Genomic DNA, 19,621 nt, shown 5'->3' on the forward strand with positions numbered 1-19,621 from the left:
GAATCAATGATTTTATACGAATATCAATTTATTTTTGGATAGTTTCACATAACCAAGACAAAGAGCAATGAAGGACTTCTATCAGTGTTACAATTATAAAGGGCACACAGAAGGGTTTCACCCGAACTTTATGTTTTTGCATAGGTGTGTGTAGGGACTTCATCTAGTAATTGGTTGAATGATCGAAAACAGAGTTGTTTTAAATGGAAAAACTTCTAGACGGAAAAATGTTACAAGTGGAGTTCCTCAGGGTTCCGTTCTTGGGCCACTTCTATTCATAGTATATATAAATTATATAGACCATGGACTACTGTTTCCAAATTTGCTGATGATACAAAAATGTGCGGAATGGCAAATGATCATTTAAACCAATTAGATATTCAAGAAGATTTAGATGAATTACAGCAATGGTCTGAAAAATGGCTAATGAACACAGTAAGTACGATTACAGGTTATTTGGAAATTCGTTAACAAAAGTGGATAGTGAAAAAGATCTCGGCGTAATTATCAATAACGATCTCAAATCAACCAAGCAGCGTATTTCAGCCTCTGAGAAAGCAAATAAGATTCTAGGACTGATTGCGCGATCTTTTGACTTCAAAAGTTCATCACTCATTAACAAGCTATATGAATCGTTAGTTCGTCCACATTTGGAATATGCTGTTTCCGTATGGTCACCGAATGTCATTAAAGGCATTGACAGACTGGAAAAAGTACAACGGCGAGCCACAAAACTGGTAAAAAAAAAATCTGTTTTCCCTAAAAAAGCGTAGAGTCAGAGGTGACTTGATACAGGCCTTTAAAATTCTAAAGGGAATTGACAACATAAAAAGTGACCAAATTTTCACATTGAATGAGAATCAGACAAGAAACAATGGTCTCAAACTGTCCAGAAATAGATTCAATTTGGAAGTAGGTAGAAACAACTTCGCCAACCGTGTCATTAATGAATGGAATAAACTTCCTGTACAGGTAGTGCAATGTAGTTCAGTTCGAAGCTTTAAGAATCATTTAGATAAACACCTAAGCAAGATGCTGTAATGATTATGATTTATTTTATATTATCTTTTTTTTTGTCATCATTTGTCTGTTTGATTTTCATTTATCATTAGTTATATGTTAATTTATTATAATTTACTATTTACCTGTTTGTTTATTATGTAACTATACCTATGTATTTATTTATGTATTTTATTTGTTGTTTACATTATTATAATTTTTATCTACTAATTTATTATCATTATGATTTTTTTCGCATCCGACCTAGATATGGACCAAAAGGTCTCCTGTTGGCATGCTCCGCCCTTGTAATCCTTTGTAATCTTACCAGAAGGGCTTCACCCGAAGTTCTGCTTGACTGTAGGTACTTCACTTTTTGGGTTAGGCTGATTCAACATGGAAGTTTGGCATGAAGGGCTTCCCTAGTAGACATATATTTGTATATAAGGCCTTTTCTACTGTCTCCGGTCTATGTTCAAGAGCGGGAATAGAGTCAGCCGACCGCCTCCGTGTCCCCCCAAGCCCAAATCAACCCATACCCACCCTGGATCATGAAGCTGCCGGAGGTACGAACCAATGTCCCTGGAGTAGCAAAAGAAGATCCCCCACATCAAATCGCCACCTGTACTCGAGAACTGCTGGCTAAGGAATACGCAGACGACTTCAAGATCTTCACAGACGGATCGGTACTCAGTGACGGCAGAACAGGAGCAGGACTGTTCTTCGAGACCACGCGAGAGCACTTCGAAGTGAAGCTCCCGCCCACCACCATCCTAACTGCCGAACTCGTCGCCATCAGAGAAGCTTTGAATAAAGTCAAAACTCTCCCCCGTTCCCCAACGCAAATAGTCATCCTATCGGACTCCCAGTCCAGCCTAAATGTAATACAGAGTGAGTACTGCAAAACAAGACCGGAAATCCTCAAGGAAATCCTAATCCTTTCAGAAGAAATCGCACGACGCGGACTCCGTCTTCGTTTCCAGTGGGTGCCCTCCCATGTAGGCATCCATGGAAACGAGATGGCCGACCGAGCCGCCAAACGAGGGGCCCTAACCTCTGAAGAGGATTGCATCTCGCTCTGCTTTTCAACAAGTGATGCCAACAAAAAAATTGACCAAGCAACATGGGAGCTCTGGTCAGAGGAATATGCCGGGACTGCCGCTACCCGAGGCTGGCCCATCAAGACATGCAATAAGGGAACCCTCTGGACCCACCCTCATCCACTTCCAACCCACATTCTTCACCTCATCTCAAGAATCCGTGTCAACCACTGGAAAACCCGCTATCTGAAGACCGTCTGTGCCTGCGGGACGGAGCTGGTCTCTTTCCTCCACTGCTTATTCCTATGCCCCATCCTTCGTAACCACTTCCAACCGCTGCTGAACCTCCTTGGGAAGAGCCCCCCAAGAATGTTATATTCAATCACCGACCACCACAGCATCATCATGGCAGCCCACCTAATCTCCACCTCACCAGTTGGACACTTATTATAGCTACGCTGGCGCTCGACATCTTCCCGGAGACGAATTAGATATACTAGATGTAGACACAGCCAATAATGAGAAACTAAAAGACAGTCCCTAAATCGGATCCCTCCGCTGGGACTAATTTTTAAAGAAAAAAAATCTACAGCAAAGTTCAAATCAGTCTAACATGGATTTCATACAGAGTAGCCGAGGAGGAAAGAAATTGTCTTGATGGATATATGTCTACTACGCACGTTACTTGCAAAGAACGGATCAGGTGGAGGTGTGCGAAGCGGGTAACCAACTGCAAGGGCGCTATCTCAACATCCCTTCAATTTGAAGATGTCAGGATAGAGTAGAGACACAACCATGACAGCAACCCCATGGAGGTGGAAGCAGCCAAAGCAAAAGCCAAACTGAAGGAGCAATCTACCCAAAGAAAAGACCCTCCAAATGTGCTGTTCACAGAGGCCCTTGCAAACATGCCTGATGACGCGAGAGTACTGATGGGAAAGGAAGCTACTGTCAAGCGTTTTGTTCAACGGCAGCGAACAAGGCAAACTCCAATGGAACCAGCGAGTATTGAAAATCTGATCATTGATGGCGAGTGGGCTGAGACAGCAAGCGATTCACCACAGAGGTTCCTGATCCACGACAATGGCCAGAATGCTGACTCAACGATCATCGTTTTTGCATCCCCTATAGCCCTGAGAACCCTAGCCTATGCAGATACCTGGATGATGGATGGCAACTTCTCAATGGCACCACGTCATTTCCTCCAACTCTACATCATCAGGGTACCGCTTGGTGACACCGCAGTGACAACAGTTTATGCGCTTCTTCAAAGAAAATCACAGGAAACCTATCAAGATCTTATTCAGATAGTGTTGGACCACTGCGTCAGACAGGACCTTTATCCAGATCCGAACACTGTCCTATGCGACTTTGAACAAGTAGTCATCAGTGCTGTAAGGGTTGTCCTTGGTGAGCACGTTCAAGTTCGTGGATGCTTTTTCCATTTGACCCAGAGTACATGGCGAAAAGTACAAGAACTTGGTCTTGTGCAGCTCTTTAGCAAAAATGAAGATATGAAACTCTTTTTTGGGATGCTGGATGCGCTCGCTCTTCTGCCACTCTGTGATGTTGAGGATGGGTTTCGGTGGCTGAAGGACCATATACCCGATGGGCGTATGTGACAGGTACGTTCCGGCGGGCCCAAGCGATCCCAGGTCAGACTGGTATACGGATGAGAAGAATACCGCCACTGTTCCCTCCACATCTCTGGAATGTGCACGAGGCCACACTAAACGATGAGCCACGCACCAACAACCTCTGCGAGGCATGGAATAACAGATTCTCCAACTTGGTTGGCCACAACCACCCATCTGTGTGGAAGCTTATAGAGACACTCAAGAAGGACGAATGCTCTGTATCAGTGACAATACAGCAGGATGCCAGAGGACAAGAAGGCGCCCAAAATACCTCCACCCAAAATACCTCCGGCCAAAATCCCACACCCAAAATACCTCCACCCAGAATACCTCCAAAAATGCCCAAAATACCTCCATGCATATTGTGCTGTTTGTACCGCTTAGAAGGATATAATCTTAAATTGTCAAGTTTATTGGGATAATTATAATTTACGGAATGAAGATTTAGATGAATTACAGCAATGGTCTGAAAGGTGGCTAATTAAATTTAACACAAGTAAATGCAAGGTAATGCACATAGGTAAAAATAACAGTACGATTGCAAATTATTTGGAAATTCGTTAACAAAAGTGAATTGTGAAAAGGATCTCGGCGTAATTATCAGTAACGATCTCAAATCATCCATGCAAATGATAAGTGTTATGATAAGGACATTTGGGAATAATATTGTAAACAATATGTAGAGTATAGAATCCTATAGAAAGTATCATTAGAGGACTTTTTCATTCAGGATTTTGGTAGTATGGTAGATCAAAGGAATAATCAATTCTATATAGAAATTGTTAATAAAAAGAATCTGACAAAACAATTGATCAAAGGAATGATTAATTCTCTATAGACAAAACAATACAACGACTTCAGTTTACTTGTTCACCCATAGGTAATTGTTTAATAAATTGGATACAATGGTCCTTAAAATCAGAAGTTAAATCAAATAATGTATTTTACCCTATATCAGTACCTGGTCGCCATCTGTAATGGCATATAGTAATTGGCATATAGTAATTGGAGTCAGAGGTATCTTATTTTATTTTATTTATTTATCTTATTTTATTTTTGAAAATCGGCTTAATTACTATATGCCATTACAGAATATGGCGACCAGATACTGATATATAATAGAATACATTATATAGGGTAAAATACATTATCTAATTTGAACATGTGAACTGAAGTCGTTGTATTGTTTTGTCTGGTTCCTTTGATTAGAATTTTCTATATAGAATCAATTATTCTTTTGATCTACCATACTACCATAATCCTGAATGAAAAAGTCCTCTAATGATACTTTCTATAGGATTCTATACTCTACGTATTGTTTACAATATCATTCCCAAATGTCCTTATCATAACACTTATCATTTGCATGGAGGTATTATGGGTGGTTTAGGAGGTATTTTGGGTGTGGGATTTTGGCTGGAGGTATTATGTCATGGATCCCAGAGGACAGCCACCTATGAAACGTATGCGTAAAGTCTACACCGATCTTCAGCAGAGATTGAAGACCTTGTGCCAGGATAGAGCTTCTGGAGCCAAAACAGTTGAAGAGTGCCTGAAAGGTGCCGGCCACAATATCCGCTGGAAACCTGTGAACAATGTTGATGAACCAGAAATCTGAAGATCTGTGGTCTCCAAATCCTCATGGATGAATAAAGTTTTGTTTGAAATGAAATACTCATTTTATTGCTAGACTTAGTAACTTTCTTGATACAAAATATTATTCTATTGATAGGCACAGCATGCATTTATAAAGACATGACAGTGATGAATAAACTTTAGTTTGAAAAAAGTACTCATTTTAGTGCCCGACTTAGTACGAAAGCAGTGATGTAATCTCGAGCCTCTGAGTTACTCAAGTGAAACAGCAGTGTGAATTAATAAAGCTCAGTTGTTGATTGTTACTATGACGATTTCACATGTTGCCCAAATGTCGTATCTGCCACTTTGTGCCCAAATGTCTTGTGCCCAAATATCCTGTGCCCAAATGTCGTGGATCCCACACACACACACACACACACACACATATATATATATATATATATTGCTGATAACCACAGGGAAAAAACGGAAAAGAAAACTAGAATTCCCAAGCGCTTTCGTGAAATATCACGAAAGCGCTTGGGAATTCTAGTTTTCTTTTCCGTTTTTTTTTTTCCTGTGGTTATCAGCAATCTTTTGGATCACGTGGTGTTGTGATCTTTTTACATATATATATATATATATATATATATATATATATATATATATATATATATTACTGGTACATTGGGACAAGTTGATGACGGTGCAAAAAGAAGCCCCGGGTCTAGTCCCGAGTTCTTGCGTTTATTCATGCCCGGTTTCGCTCTATGCTTCTTCAGAGGAAGCATAGAGCGAAACCGGTCAGGAATAAACTCAGGAACTCGGAACTAGACCCGTGACTTCTTTTTCCACCTTCATCAACATATATATATATATATATATATATATATATATATATATATATATATATACATATATAGATAGATAGATAGATATCGATAGAGATATATGTAGAAGCTTTTTACAATTAACTGAAATCTATCATGCAACTTATGTCTCAATTTTTCAGTATCCTTTGTCCTGACACTTTGATTTTTATACCGAGATACAGTGTATATGATAAATTTCTTTTTTGTACAAGTCTGGACATACGGCCAACCTCAGAAGCAGATAAGAGTGTTCTCCCTGCATAAGGACATCTGGACTCCACCATCTGAAGAACACTACTTGCATTTCCAGTTGAATGAAGTAAGTATCCCCAACGGATTCTCCACTCTCAGAGTTCTGTGAATCGATCATTTTACAATGAACTCAGAAACATTAACACTTATTGCTTCATTTGGATGAAAATAATTTGGAGCGTCCCATGACGTATGTTCACGAAAAAGACCCAATATCACACAAAAACATTTGCAACGCATGGTTACTTCTTGCTGCCCTGGGAGAGAATAATAAAAATATGAATTGCAATTACTCTATTCTAACGCAATAACTCACCATCCCACTCCCACGTATTGGGAAGTAAGACACCCATGGTATAGCAAAGCCCTGTCAATTGCGACAAGTCGCTGTGTTTTTAGGCAATATGAATGCAAAATATAAATGTAGTTTCTATGAAAAAATTGCTATTAGATTTATGAATCAGAATAAGATGTAGATTGTATCAACTGGACTGCAACGAGAAAGTTACCCGATACAATTTTGTGGTGGGGAATTGAAAGAAATGGGTGCGCCTATCACTATATCACCAATCAGTAGTTTTTAAGACAGTTTTAATATGGCGCTCTACCTGATAACGCTCAATTACTTAAGCCTTCTAGGGGCGGTCTCAGACCACAGATCGAAGTAAGCTGGTAGCATGAGACTTTTATATAAAATTTCGAGAGAAAAAATCACGAAAATGTATATATAAGAAAATTGGTTTCTCTAGAAAATATAGGTTATGGATTGGAGTGATTCAAATTCAAAAACAGCACTGCTTACCTTCTACTTTGGGACTGAGTTGTGGGAAACATATCCATGTATCAACGGTATTACCGTACTGGGATACCCCCGTAGTGGGAGTATTGACTACATAATAACATTCAACTAATACTTAAGGGGATGTTTTTGGGGTACCTTTATGTTAGACTTAAAACCCCTATTCATAAAAGAATAATGATACTTTTGTACTACACCTATCCCTCTTTCATGCTGCTCCCTTAATATTTAAAGCTGACCTATTATGTTACAAAGGTTTTTCAATGTGCACATGGATGGGGGTGGTACCGGAGGTGAATGCGCGGGTGATGGGGAGGTGATTGGAGATGGTAAATGAGAGTGGAGGTAAGTGAGGGGTAAACCAATTGTTTTTGCTGACGACACACGGACTTCGGGAAGGTATGCGATAGGAGAAAGTTCAAAGCAAATGTGGGTAAAAGTAAATTGATGAAATGTATAAGGGGTGAGGGTGGCAGTGAGTTTGTGTAAGTCTTAAAAGAGAGAGGCTAAAGGAAACGGAGTTTCAAGTATTTAGGGTTACATGTAGCAGAGAATGGAGGAATAGGAGTGTAGGTAATCTGTAGAATAAGAGAAGCAAGTAAATGTCTTTGGAAAATGAAATATGTCATGTGAAATATGTATCTGGGAATTTGACACAAAGAATGGACTATATGAAAAGGTGGTTATGCCTACATCGCCGTATGGGGCGGAGACTTGAAATGTAAAGGGGGAGGCAGAAAGAAGTAATTTGAATGTGTTTGGGAAGTATGGTTGTGGTTACGAGGATGGATAGTGGGAGAACTGAGGAAGTGAAGTGGAGAGCCGTGTTGAAAAGGAGCTAGTAGAAAAGGTTCATAAAGATACTGGGATGGTTTGGTTATATGGAACGAATGGGTGAAGGACTCGCAAAAAGAGTGTGATGAACAGACTTGGAGTGAATTTGAGGGGAAGACCAAAAATAAGATGGGTGAATGGGGTGAAGAGAGCCTTAAGTAAAAGGGGAATGTCTAGTAAGCAGGGAGGGTAGAGGACGAGAGATAGGATAGAGTGGAGAAAAGTTGTGAATAGATGATAAACTGACGTGCCAGTAACATGCTTCTCTTGTCATCTCTAGTCACTTCTTTGCGGGTGAGGAGGGAGGGTAGCAGGGTAGCCACGTAAATGAAGAGGTGGGGATAAACCAACTTGGGCTGTCGGGCCCTGCTGTATAGGTGCTGTGTCTTGCTGTATTGTTTCTGACCCAGGCAGCGGGCGGGAAAGAGAAATGGCTTTTCATCCATAAGGAGCTAAGATAAAAAGGAAACAAATCGGTGTTGGATGGGTGAAATGTGGATGCATACCTTGACTGATTACCTCCTTTATAAGGAGAAAGAAACTTTTTAGCTTACAGATAGATTTATGAATAAAACAATGGTTCCTGAACTTCAATCGATCTTTTCTCGTTTCCCTTTCATGTCACCAACCTCAATCCAACATGGAGCGCCAAAATTGTATCTAGCTGTTTAATTATGCAGTAGGTTCTTTGGGGCAGTGCGTGTAATTGTATGCGCGCACACACACACACACACACACACACACACACACACACACACACACACAAACACACACACACACACATATATATATATATATATATATATATATACACACACACACATATATATATATAGATATATATATATATATGTATATATATATGTATATATATATATATATACGAGTATATGCAAAGAAATCACAAAACACACGTGATAAACTATTTTTGCAGAAACCACCGGGAAATTGAAAAAACAGATACCGAACGTTTTCGTCTATTTAGACATTTTCAAAGGTACAAAAAAGCAATACAGAAAGAAACACTAAATACATAAGAAGACAAGGATACTCGGAGAGGTCCCTTGTTACATTTTATCACACACAATTTTGTCAATAATAAAATTGTCCAATTTAAATAAACCCAAACTCAAGTTCATGTTATTTCCAAAATTTCTTTTTATAAAACAAGATTCAATAATATTTCTTTCTATAATATTATTACAAGAAGTAATTATTTTAGAATTTCCCCAGTCAATATTATGACCATAATCAGTTTGGTGGACAAATAATCCACTGGACACTTGCCCCGTTCTAATAATATATTCATGTTGGCCTATTCTTTTTTATGCCTTTGCCTGTTTGGCCTATATAAATAAAATCACAGTTTTTACATGATATATTATAAATACATCCTTCTTTACTTGTTGGAGAATTTTTAATTAACAGACTCTTAATGTTATTATTATTTTGAATACTATCTGGATACCAAATTTTTCAAAAATGCTAGGAAGATGGATTAAATTTTCGTGGTACGGAATTGTTAACATATTTTTATAATTAAATTGTTTGACCTGCGACGTATCAAGAAAACATTTCCTAGCTTTGATTTTTGTTTTATCAATAAGATGTCTTGGATCTTTTAAATTTTCTCCAATGTCATAGATGAATTGTATTTCTTGATCCAAGAACTCAGGGGAACAAATTCTATAAACTCTCAGGAACATTGAAGAAAAAACAGACAACTTGGATTTTTTACTGTGATACGAGTAAAAATGAATGTACGAGAGGACATTGGTCGGCTCAGATTTAAAGTATCTTCCACATCGGTAAATATTTACATCTAAAAATGGTAACATATTATTTTCTTTAACCTCTATTGTGAATTTAATGGAATGCACCAAATTATTTAAATCTGACAAAAAAGTATCCAAATGTTGATCATTAGGCCAAATGCATAATATGTCGTCAACATACCTGTACCAAACTGCATTAATTGGAAGAATGTTTGGTAATAACTCTCTTTCAAAAAACTCCATATACAAATTGCTAAGAATTGGAGACAGAAAGTTCCCTATGGCCATACCAAATGTTTGAGTATAAAAGTTTCCATTAGATTCAAACTTAGAGTCTATTACACATAATTTGATTAAACTAATAATAGTATGAGTAGGGAGTGTAAAGTCATGTTTCTTTCATTCTTTTTCTAGAAATCCTAACAAATCTAAAACCGGGACTCGGGTGAATAAACTTTTAATATCGAAACTAACCAACTTAAAATCAAATGTGATATTATGCCCAAGCAACTTTTCGGTTAAGTCAACATTATCTTTGATATGAGAGTGGGAAATTGTCCCAACAAGAGGACTAAGAAGAGACACTAACCATTTGGACAACTTATATGTGCAAGACCCAATAGAACAAGTAATGGGCCTAACTGGATTATTAACTTTATGAGTTTTAATAAGACCATACAAAGGGATTATGGTCATAATATTGACTGGGGAAATTCTAAAATAATTACTTCTTGTAATAATATTATAGAAAGAAATATTATTGAATCTTGTTTTATAAAAAGAAATTTTGGAAATAACATTAACTTGAGTTTGGGTTTATTTAAATTGGACAATTTTATTATTGACAAAATTGTGTGTGATAAAATGTAACATGGGACCTCTCCGAGAATCCTTGTCTTCTTATGTATTTATTGTTTCTTTCTGTATTGCTTTTTTGTACCTTTGAAAATGTCTAAATAGACGAAAACGTTCGATATCTGTTTTTTCAATTTCCCGGTGGTTTCTGCAAAAATACGAGAATATACATATATATTTATATATGTGTCTATATATATATATATATTTATATATATATATATATATATACATATGTATGTATATATATATATATATATATATATATATATAAATATATACATATACTGTATGTATATACTGTATATATTATATATATATATATGTATATATATATATATATATATATACATATATACAGTATATACATATACCAAAGGCTTTTTCTCCCTTACAAGGGAGGTAACCAAAAAACAAAGGCATAAAAACCACTCCCACCCATTCCATCCCGATCACACTCCACTCCCCTCCACCCTCTTCCCTCCCTCTTATATTGGCACCTCCTGGATTACGGGTTATCCCTGCATCCTGTCTACTGCCCTGCGTCAGAAGTAGTGTCACAAAACACAGCATATCCACAGCAAGGCCGCTTCATTAAATCGGCGACCCCTCCCCCTCTCCGTTCTCTCATGCAGAAAAGTAGAGGACGGGGAGAAATCCCTTCGAGCTGCGTCAAATTTTTCTCACACATACTACCTCACCCCCATCCCCCACCCATTCCACCTCATGCATCACAACATCATCCATTCACCCCACTCTTCCGTCCTCTCCCGTCCTTCCTCAACAGACATTCCCCTCTTCCCCAAAGCCCTTTTTATTCCATCCATCTCATCCTAGGTCGCCCCCTTATGCCTCCTTCCACATCTGCCTTCCATACCTCTTTAACTAGTCTTTCTTTACTCATTCTTTCCATATGTCCAAACCATCCTAATACTCTTTCATCCACCCTATCTCCCAACTCCCTTTCCACCTCTGTTCTCCTCCTCACCTCCTCATTTCTCACTCTATCTAGGCTAGTAATCCCTATCATACTTCTCAGACATTTCATCTCAAACACATTCAAACTCCTCTCTTCCTCTCTTATGTTCCATGTTTCTGCCCTATACAGTGCTGTCGGCACAATCACTCCTTCATATAATCTCCTCTTAGCATCCATTCCCAAGTGTCTATTTCTCATTACACTTTTTAATCCATCAAGACATTTAATTTACTCTCTTCTCTCATACTACATTCTACCTCCACCTCCACTCCCCCCTTTCCTACCACATTCGCACCCAAGTATCTAAAACTATCCAGTTTCTCCAGTCTCTCTCCCTTAATACTCACTTCCAGTATGCTGCACTTTCACCCATTGTACATCTCATCACCTTACTTTTACCCACATTTATCTTCACCTTCCTTCTTTCACACACTTTCCCAAACTCTGTCACTAACTTCCTCAATCCCTCCTCTGACCCTGCTACAAGCGCAGTGTCGTCCGCAAACAACAGCTGGCTTATTTCCTATTTTTCTCCATCTTTTTTAACCATCTCCAATTCCTGACCCACCACCCTTGCATTTTCCTCTCGCACCACCCCATCCATGTATAAGTTGAACAGCCAGGGTGACATAACATATCCCTGACGAAGTCCCACCTTTACTTCAAACCACTCACTCTCTCCATTTCTAATCCTGACACACCCTCTACTACTCTCGTAAAAACTCTTGACAGCTCTTAACAGCTTTCTTCCTATCACGTGTATCTGCAATACCTCCCACAGTGCCTTCCTGTCTACCCTGTCACATAAGCCTTTTCCAGATCCATAAAAGCCCAAAAAACATCCTTACTTTTTCCTAAAACTTTCTCATATATCTGTCTTACCACAAAAACCTGATCTACATAACCTCTACCTGTCCTAAACCCACACTGTTCCTCACCTACCTCTGTTCCTCTTCTAATCCTCTCAATCAAGACCCTCCCATAAGCCTTCCCAACTACACTTAACAAGCTAATCTCTCTGAAACTACTACACTCACACTTGTCCCCTTTCCCTTTATAAAGTGGAACTATACAGGCACTCCTCCAGTCCTCCGGCACTCTACCCTCTCTTAAACACACACACACACCAGCCAGTCCACCATCACTGTACCTCCTTTTTTCAGACATTCTGTATGACATCCATCCAGACCAGGTGCCTTACCTACTCTCATCATCTTGACAACTGCCTTCACATCATCCTTTCTTATTTCTCCTCCATTTTCCTCACTCATCACAGTTTGTGAAAAGAAAGATGGATGTGTTGGCTTCGAGTGAGTGTGAGTGTGAGTTTGGGAGTGTAGCTGGGAGGTTCTCAGGAATGAAGAGGGGGCGAGGGAGAGAAGGGGTGGTTATACTAGTAAGTGAAGAGATGGGTAAGCGTGTAGTGGAGTGGAAGGAGGTTTCTTCAAGGTTAATGTGGATGAAGGTAAAACTGGGAAAGATGTGGGTTTTTGTAAGAGCATATGGGCCTGGTAGTGAGAAGAGTGTAGAAGAAAAGGAGGCTTTTTGGATAGATTTAAATGAGTCCATAGAGGGATTAGGGAGAAATGTCAATGGTGGAGAGTTGATGGTGGAGATGTGTCTAGAGAGTTGATGGTGGAGATGTGTCTAGAAAGAGAGTTGATGATAGCAAATACAGTGTTTAGGAAGAAAGTCAAGCATAAGTACACATGGGAGAGGGTGGTGGAGGGAAGGGTGGTAGATAGAGCGTTAATGGACTATGTAATGGTAGATGGGAGTATAATAGGGAGAGTTAAGGATGTACATGTTCTAAAGGGAGAGAGTGGATATATATGTATATATGTATATATATGTATATATATGTATATATTTATATATACATATATATATACTTATATAGGGGAAGGTGGGGTAAGACGGACCCCTTAAGAAAGAAATGGGTCTAGAAGCCACATTTTGATATTTTTTTTAATGTTTTAGGGGTTGTGGTGGTATTTTGGAGTCTTATTATTACAATACACAACTTAGACACGGTTATTTGAGGGAAAAATTGAAATTATGATTAGAATAAAAAAAGTAACTTTTATTGTACCCGAAAAAAATGACGGGGTAAGACGGACCCACTGGGGTCCGTCTTACCCCGTCATTTTTTGGAGTACTTCCTAAGGGTTCATCATAGCACCTCGAACAAAAAATAATGAAAACAGATCCTTCCTGGAACAAATTACAAATAAAACCCTTCTTTCAGCATCCTTTACCATCATACATTTGCTTCTGTGCCCATTTTACATCTACAGGGATACTTTATGGTGCTATATTATGCCAAATTGCCTGATCATTCCTTGCATAGATCACAAATAAAACACTCAATATCATCCTCATCATCCAGTATCCCTGCACATTGCTCGTGTGCCCATCGTTTACAATTGGCACAGCAAACCCACCCTTCACCTCTTTTAGAATTTCCAAACTTGTCAATGCAGTACAGGCAGACAGTTCCATCTCCCTCTTCACTCCCGCTACTGCTTTCATGAAGCCAGGATGGTCCAGCTTTTGCTTGTTGAGTTTTTGGTTTTATTTCCCTTTTTTCACGTTGTAGTTGCTTTGATATGATTGCTGTTTTATTCTTGGCTTCTATTTTTATTTATTTATTTATTTATTTTTGCTTCTTTGCTAGACTGACCTCTTTTTCTTTTTTCTTCTGAACTTCTGTCTCGAGCTCATTCTTGTATGGGGATCCTGTCATGTTGAGGGGTCCCCCTTGAGTCCTAGGTCTTTTCTTTCGTGTCGTTATGGTCACCTTTGGCAAGGGAACAAGTTCCTTGGGTGAACTACCTGGCCTGAACAGACTTGGTTTTTCAGGAACAGGAACAGCACATGGGTTTTCCGATATGTCAGCTACTTCCAGTTCAGGTTCATTCTCAGTGACCATGATAGGAGGGGCGACATGGTCGTTCAGATCTTCCTCTTCCTGATCAGTATCTAATGGAGAGTCTGTTGGGTGTGCAGGTAAAAATGCAGCTTCTCCGAAAACATGCTTATTCAATGGGCAGATACCGGTTTTCTTAAACCCATTAATGGCTGTGTTTGGAACAGCAGCATGGAGATAGGCCTCACCAAACAAAGTACTTATTTTGTAAATCGTCACAAGTCTGCCAGGATTTTTTCTGAGGAATGTTTCAACAGCCCTCACATAGTAGGCATTCAGTAGTTTCATAAATGAAACATTCAGTGGCTGCATTCGGTGACTGTAATGTGGTGGTAAAACAACAATCATGACATAATTATCCCTGGCAAGATTGATAACATCAAGATTCTTGATATGGGTCATGTGTCCATCCATAAACAACAATACTGGATCATTCACTGATGGCTTGGTGTGGGCAAGAAAGTGCTGAAACCATTCTGTAAAAATAGGGAGCTGCATCCACCCAGATGGATGACAGGCAAATCCGGTTCCTGGTGGAGCACCATCCTTTAGTTCTTGCTTCATACAAACCCGTGGAAAGATGAGGAAAGGTGGAACAAACCGTCCTCCAGCTGACATGCAGGAAACTGCCGTAGTCAGAACTCCTCTTTCAGCAGAAGTCAGACTGCCAATCTGTTTCTTTCCACGCTGACCAATGATTTTTGTAGGTTTTGTTTGCACCGTTGTAATACCTGTCTCATCCACATTGAAAATTCTGTGTAGAGTATGGGGTGAGATGGATCCCGAGGGGTCCATCTCACCCCATACGTAAATATTCGCATTATGCATTTTTTAATAAAACATCTATGTTTGATATCTCATTTTATGGCACATACCTATAATGCACACACGATTGGCTATATCCAGCATGATTACTAAATCATTACAGCCAGTATATCAATGTAAAAAAAATAATTATCTTACCTTCTCCAACTAACATCAGCACTGTCCAAAAACACAAACCTCCACATCGAGCGCAAATGCGGTACTGAACCTGGCTTCCGGTTGCACCCGCGTGAGTTACAGTTGATGTTGAGGACATCTAGTGGCAACAATCTTAATCATGCCCTTTCTAATTCAAATTAGAGGGGGGGTCCATCTCACCCCAGGGGTCCGTCTTACCCCACCTTCCCCTACACATATATTGGTTCTTGAATACCGGGCTTCTCTTTATTCTAGGGAATGACTCAGGAATTACCACAAAAGTAAAAGTGAGTTTATCACAAGAATTAATTATCATTCAATTTGGCATCATTGAATGGGGGAGGGACCTTTCCAAACACGACTTTAATAGAAACGAACATATTGCTCACATCCCTTTCAGTTCCCTTCTCTCGGTAATTACTGGTTTAATTTTGTTAACTGTTCCTTCTATGGTATTATATTTCTTCATTCACTTTCCACTTTCCTTCACTTAAGTGAGTGTATCTTTCATCATATCTTTCTGTCGTAAGCAAGTAATGTTTCTCAATGGGAGTGAATTAAACGTAAATTTTCCTCTTCGTTTCTTCCGAATAATATCACACTTGGCTTAACAATTTACACCAAGGGACTCCCGCTTGGGATCCCCAATCAACTCACTAAGCCATCTCTGTTCCGACATCACTACATAATTCACCCAATAATTTTGACCGTTACATATAATTGCCTCCCCCAATGCACCAATAAAATTCTCTCTTCCTCCACCCTTCTCCAATCAGAAAGACTGTTACACCGTCTCAAGCAATACTGCTTACGCAAGCAATCTTGATCTCGATGTGGAATGGCTTAATGTTTATATTTCGTCACATCAGCGTCAATATCGATACCCTAGCTGTGTTTACAAACTTTAGACGGTGAGCGAGATTTTGCAACTCCGCAACTCCCTCGCGGCCATTGTTTTTAAAACATTTAACTCGTAAAAATTAATTTCTTGCCACCTACCGCTCTATCTACCTACTTATCTACCTTCATCTACCAGCCTCTTACAAACAAGCTCATTATATATATATATATATATATATATATATACATATATATATATATATTTATGTATATATATATATATATATATATATATATATATATATATGTATATAAGGCGAGGGCTTCGCTACAGACGAATTCATTATTCTAGTTAATACAATATTTCATAAGTAGGAAAAGCCACTACACATTAGCACTTTACATTTTTGTTCCCTGAAGAAAAAGACAGACTCCTCGATATCAATCTGAGAAAAAGAAAAGGAAAGAGCAAGTGTACTTATTCTTTCACCATAATACATATACATGTGTGATTAGGTTGCATGCCAGCATCATAACTGTACCAACACTACCCCTTGTATTTTCCCAATATCAGTTTATGACATGCTGACCACTATTCCTTTGCATTCCATGCACCCTTTTCTCCCTATTCTCTGGTTTGATACAAAATAATTCCAGCGATACCCTATGATTCTCCGAAGGCACTTGGTACCAAAGACGTCGAGATGACTTTTTAAATCTGCATTCAGTGACCATGTCTCACAGCTGTACAAAGTATGTGAAGTTTCAAATTTTAGTCCTACTGCAGATATCGGCAACATCATATATTTTGGTCGAGTTAGTCCATAATACCATGGGCAATGCTAATCCTTCGAAGGACTTCCTGACACGACCCACCACCTTTATGTACACTATACTACCATAGTATTTGAAGCTTTCCAAGACCTCATTGTCTTTGCCATATATATGGATAGGCTGAACTGTGTCACCCAGTAAAGCCCTCAATGCCTAGCACGACCCACCACCTTTATGCACACTACACTACCATAGTATTTGAAGCTTTCCAAGACCTCACTGTCTTTGCCATATATATGGATAGGCTGAACTGTGTCATCCAGTAAGGCCCTCAGTGCCTAGCAGAAGAAAATAATTTAATTGACCAATTTACTTAAAAGGGGCAGCTTACTTCCTTTAGCTGAAAGACACACATACAGATAACATTTTAGGACCTTACAAATCTCCAGGATGTTCGCTGGCTGAGCGACCTAGAGAGTCGCTCTTTGCTACGGAGGTTGAGGTGACGGCAGTTCGAACCCTGCCACTAGCAAGTTGGACCTGATAGGGGGTTCCTCAACGTAAAATAGAAACATTACAAATCTCCAATCCGGCTTCCTTCTGCAGGATAGATCAACGCAAGAGATCACCATCTGCTACAGGAGGCGCTTATTCTTCAATGCCGACCTTGATACCTTCTTCTCCTACGCTGTGTCTGAGGATAATCCCGACGCTATCCTCATAGGTACGTAGTATTACTGTAGAGGGACCAAGGATGTGAGCATGTATGTGGTGGTTCTATGAGACAAAATAGCGTTGCCATTTTTTTCAATTAGGCTCTTAGAATCACAGATAAATAGAAAACAATTCAAAACTCTCCACTTAACAAGAATTGGGGTAATAGATAGTTTTTATTAGTAGCAAAGGAGAAATTGCTCATCAAGTTACTCGAAATAAAAAGTGGAGAGTTCCTTTCCATGAATAGTCCTGCACAAAGCTTTGGTTTCCATGTCGCCTTCCTACAGAATATAATAATATCCCTCTCTTTGCTCCCGTATTTCTGACTTTTTTCAGACATTTCTATAATTCTCGTCATAGGTGTCCTCCCATTCCTATAACCTCAAATGTCTCACATTATTAAATAAATTCCCAGTTTCCTGTGTTTTCCTATACATGAACGGTCAATTAGACCGTTCATAAGAACATATGAATGAAGGAAACTACAAGAGACCATAATGCCTACACCAGGTAGTTCCATGTTCATTACCAGCTACAAACAGTTTTATGCTGACAACACCGTTATTTCATATTTTCCTACTCCATTACCCAGACTTCCTTCGCAAGTTAAACTCCGAATTTCTGAAGAAGTAGTAGTGGTTCACTTCCTCAGACATTTCAATTGTCTGACTAAAACAGATAAACCGTTATTTTCAATGCCACCAGAATTCAGTTTATCCAACTCTCCATTGATAAAACTTTCCTTTGAGACATCCCCTCTTCTTCAACAGCACTTAAGTTTTACCTCCTAACTCCAAAGATTTTCTCAATCTTTACGTTACAACCTTGCATGGAAGCTTTGATGACACCCTTGTGGACTAATGACACACATTATTTTACGATTTGAGACCAATCTTTACTAAAAAAAAAAGGAATGCTGAATTACTTATATATATTGACTCTCTAATTCCTTATATTCTCCTTATTTTGTACGGCCCTTATGACCATCTCTTCACATTTCAATACAATCCCGAGCGGGTTAGAGCGTCGCTACTTACTGCGGAGGTTTAGGTGACAGCAGTTCGAATCCTGCCGCTAGCAAGTTGGACCAAGGACGTGGTTCATTATATTCCACGCTACAAAGATATCAGTAAGGGGTATCGTCCTAGCCTCCTGATGGGAGGAGTTCGCGACATTCAACGGAAAAATGTGGCAATGGATAAGCATACCACCACCGTGTTTACTTGCGTTGGTCAGATGGCGTCAATCTTGTTAGGTCATGCTGGAAGAGCTGCTCTAAACAGAGAGATGGTGAGTGGTTGTGATACAGTAATTAGCACCGAAGTGCTACAATCTCTACGTAGTAAAATTGCAACCTTAGAGGAGAATGTGGTGGGCATTATAGAGAAGAATCAAGGTCCTCGCTCTAAGGCCCAAAACACGGACGACAAACCGTGTTCGAAACTTGATAATAGAGAGTGGAAAATTGTGACCAGAAAAACACGGGGAGGTGGAAGAAAGCTCTCGCCATGCCCGCTTGAATGCAGGAACTTTTTCCAAGCTCTTGCGGGTATACAAAAAGAAGAAACGAAGGAGGTCCAAGAGAAGAAGGGGAGGGCAGTCGTCAGATCCCTGCTCACAATTAGGATTTTGATTTTAGGAGATATCCAGGTGAAGTATTGAGATTGAGCTTTTTGTGACAAAGATAGGAAACATAAGACTCAGGTATGTTTATCCGAGGAGGGGATATGTGACGTTAGAGACAGGGCTGAAGAATGTATGGTCGGAGAAGGTGCTAG

General features: G+C 39.3%; 2 pseudogenes; one reads left to right on the plus strand and one right to left on the minus strand.

Annotated features, from left to right (window-relative positions):
- Positions 1 to 3,202: 3,202 nt before the first annotated feature.
- Positions 3,203 to 5,294, plus strand: LOC143036113 (uncharacterized; annotated as a pseudogene).
- Positions 5,295 to 14,001: 8,707 nt separating this feature from the next.
- Positions 14,002 to 16,191, minus strand: LOC143036114 (uncharacterized; annotated as a pseudogene).
- Between the last annotated feature and the right edge of the window lie 3,430 nt (positions 16,192 to 19,621).

This window comes from Oratosquilla oratoria, chromosome 20 (assembly GCF_046742065.1).
Source record: "Oratosquilla oratoria isolate Oo_2021 chromosome 20, ASM4674206v1, whole genome shotgun sequence".
NCBI lineage: Eukaryota > Metazoa > Arthropoda > Malacostraca > Stomatopoda > Squillidae > Oratosquilla > Oratosquilla oratoria.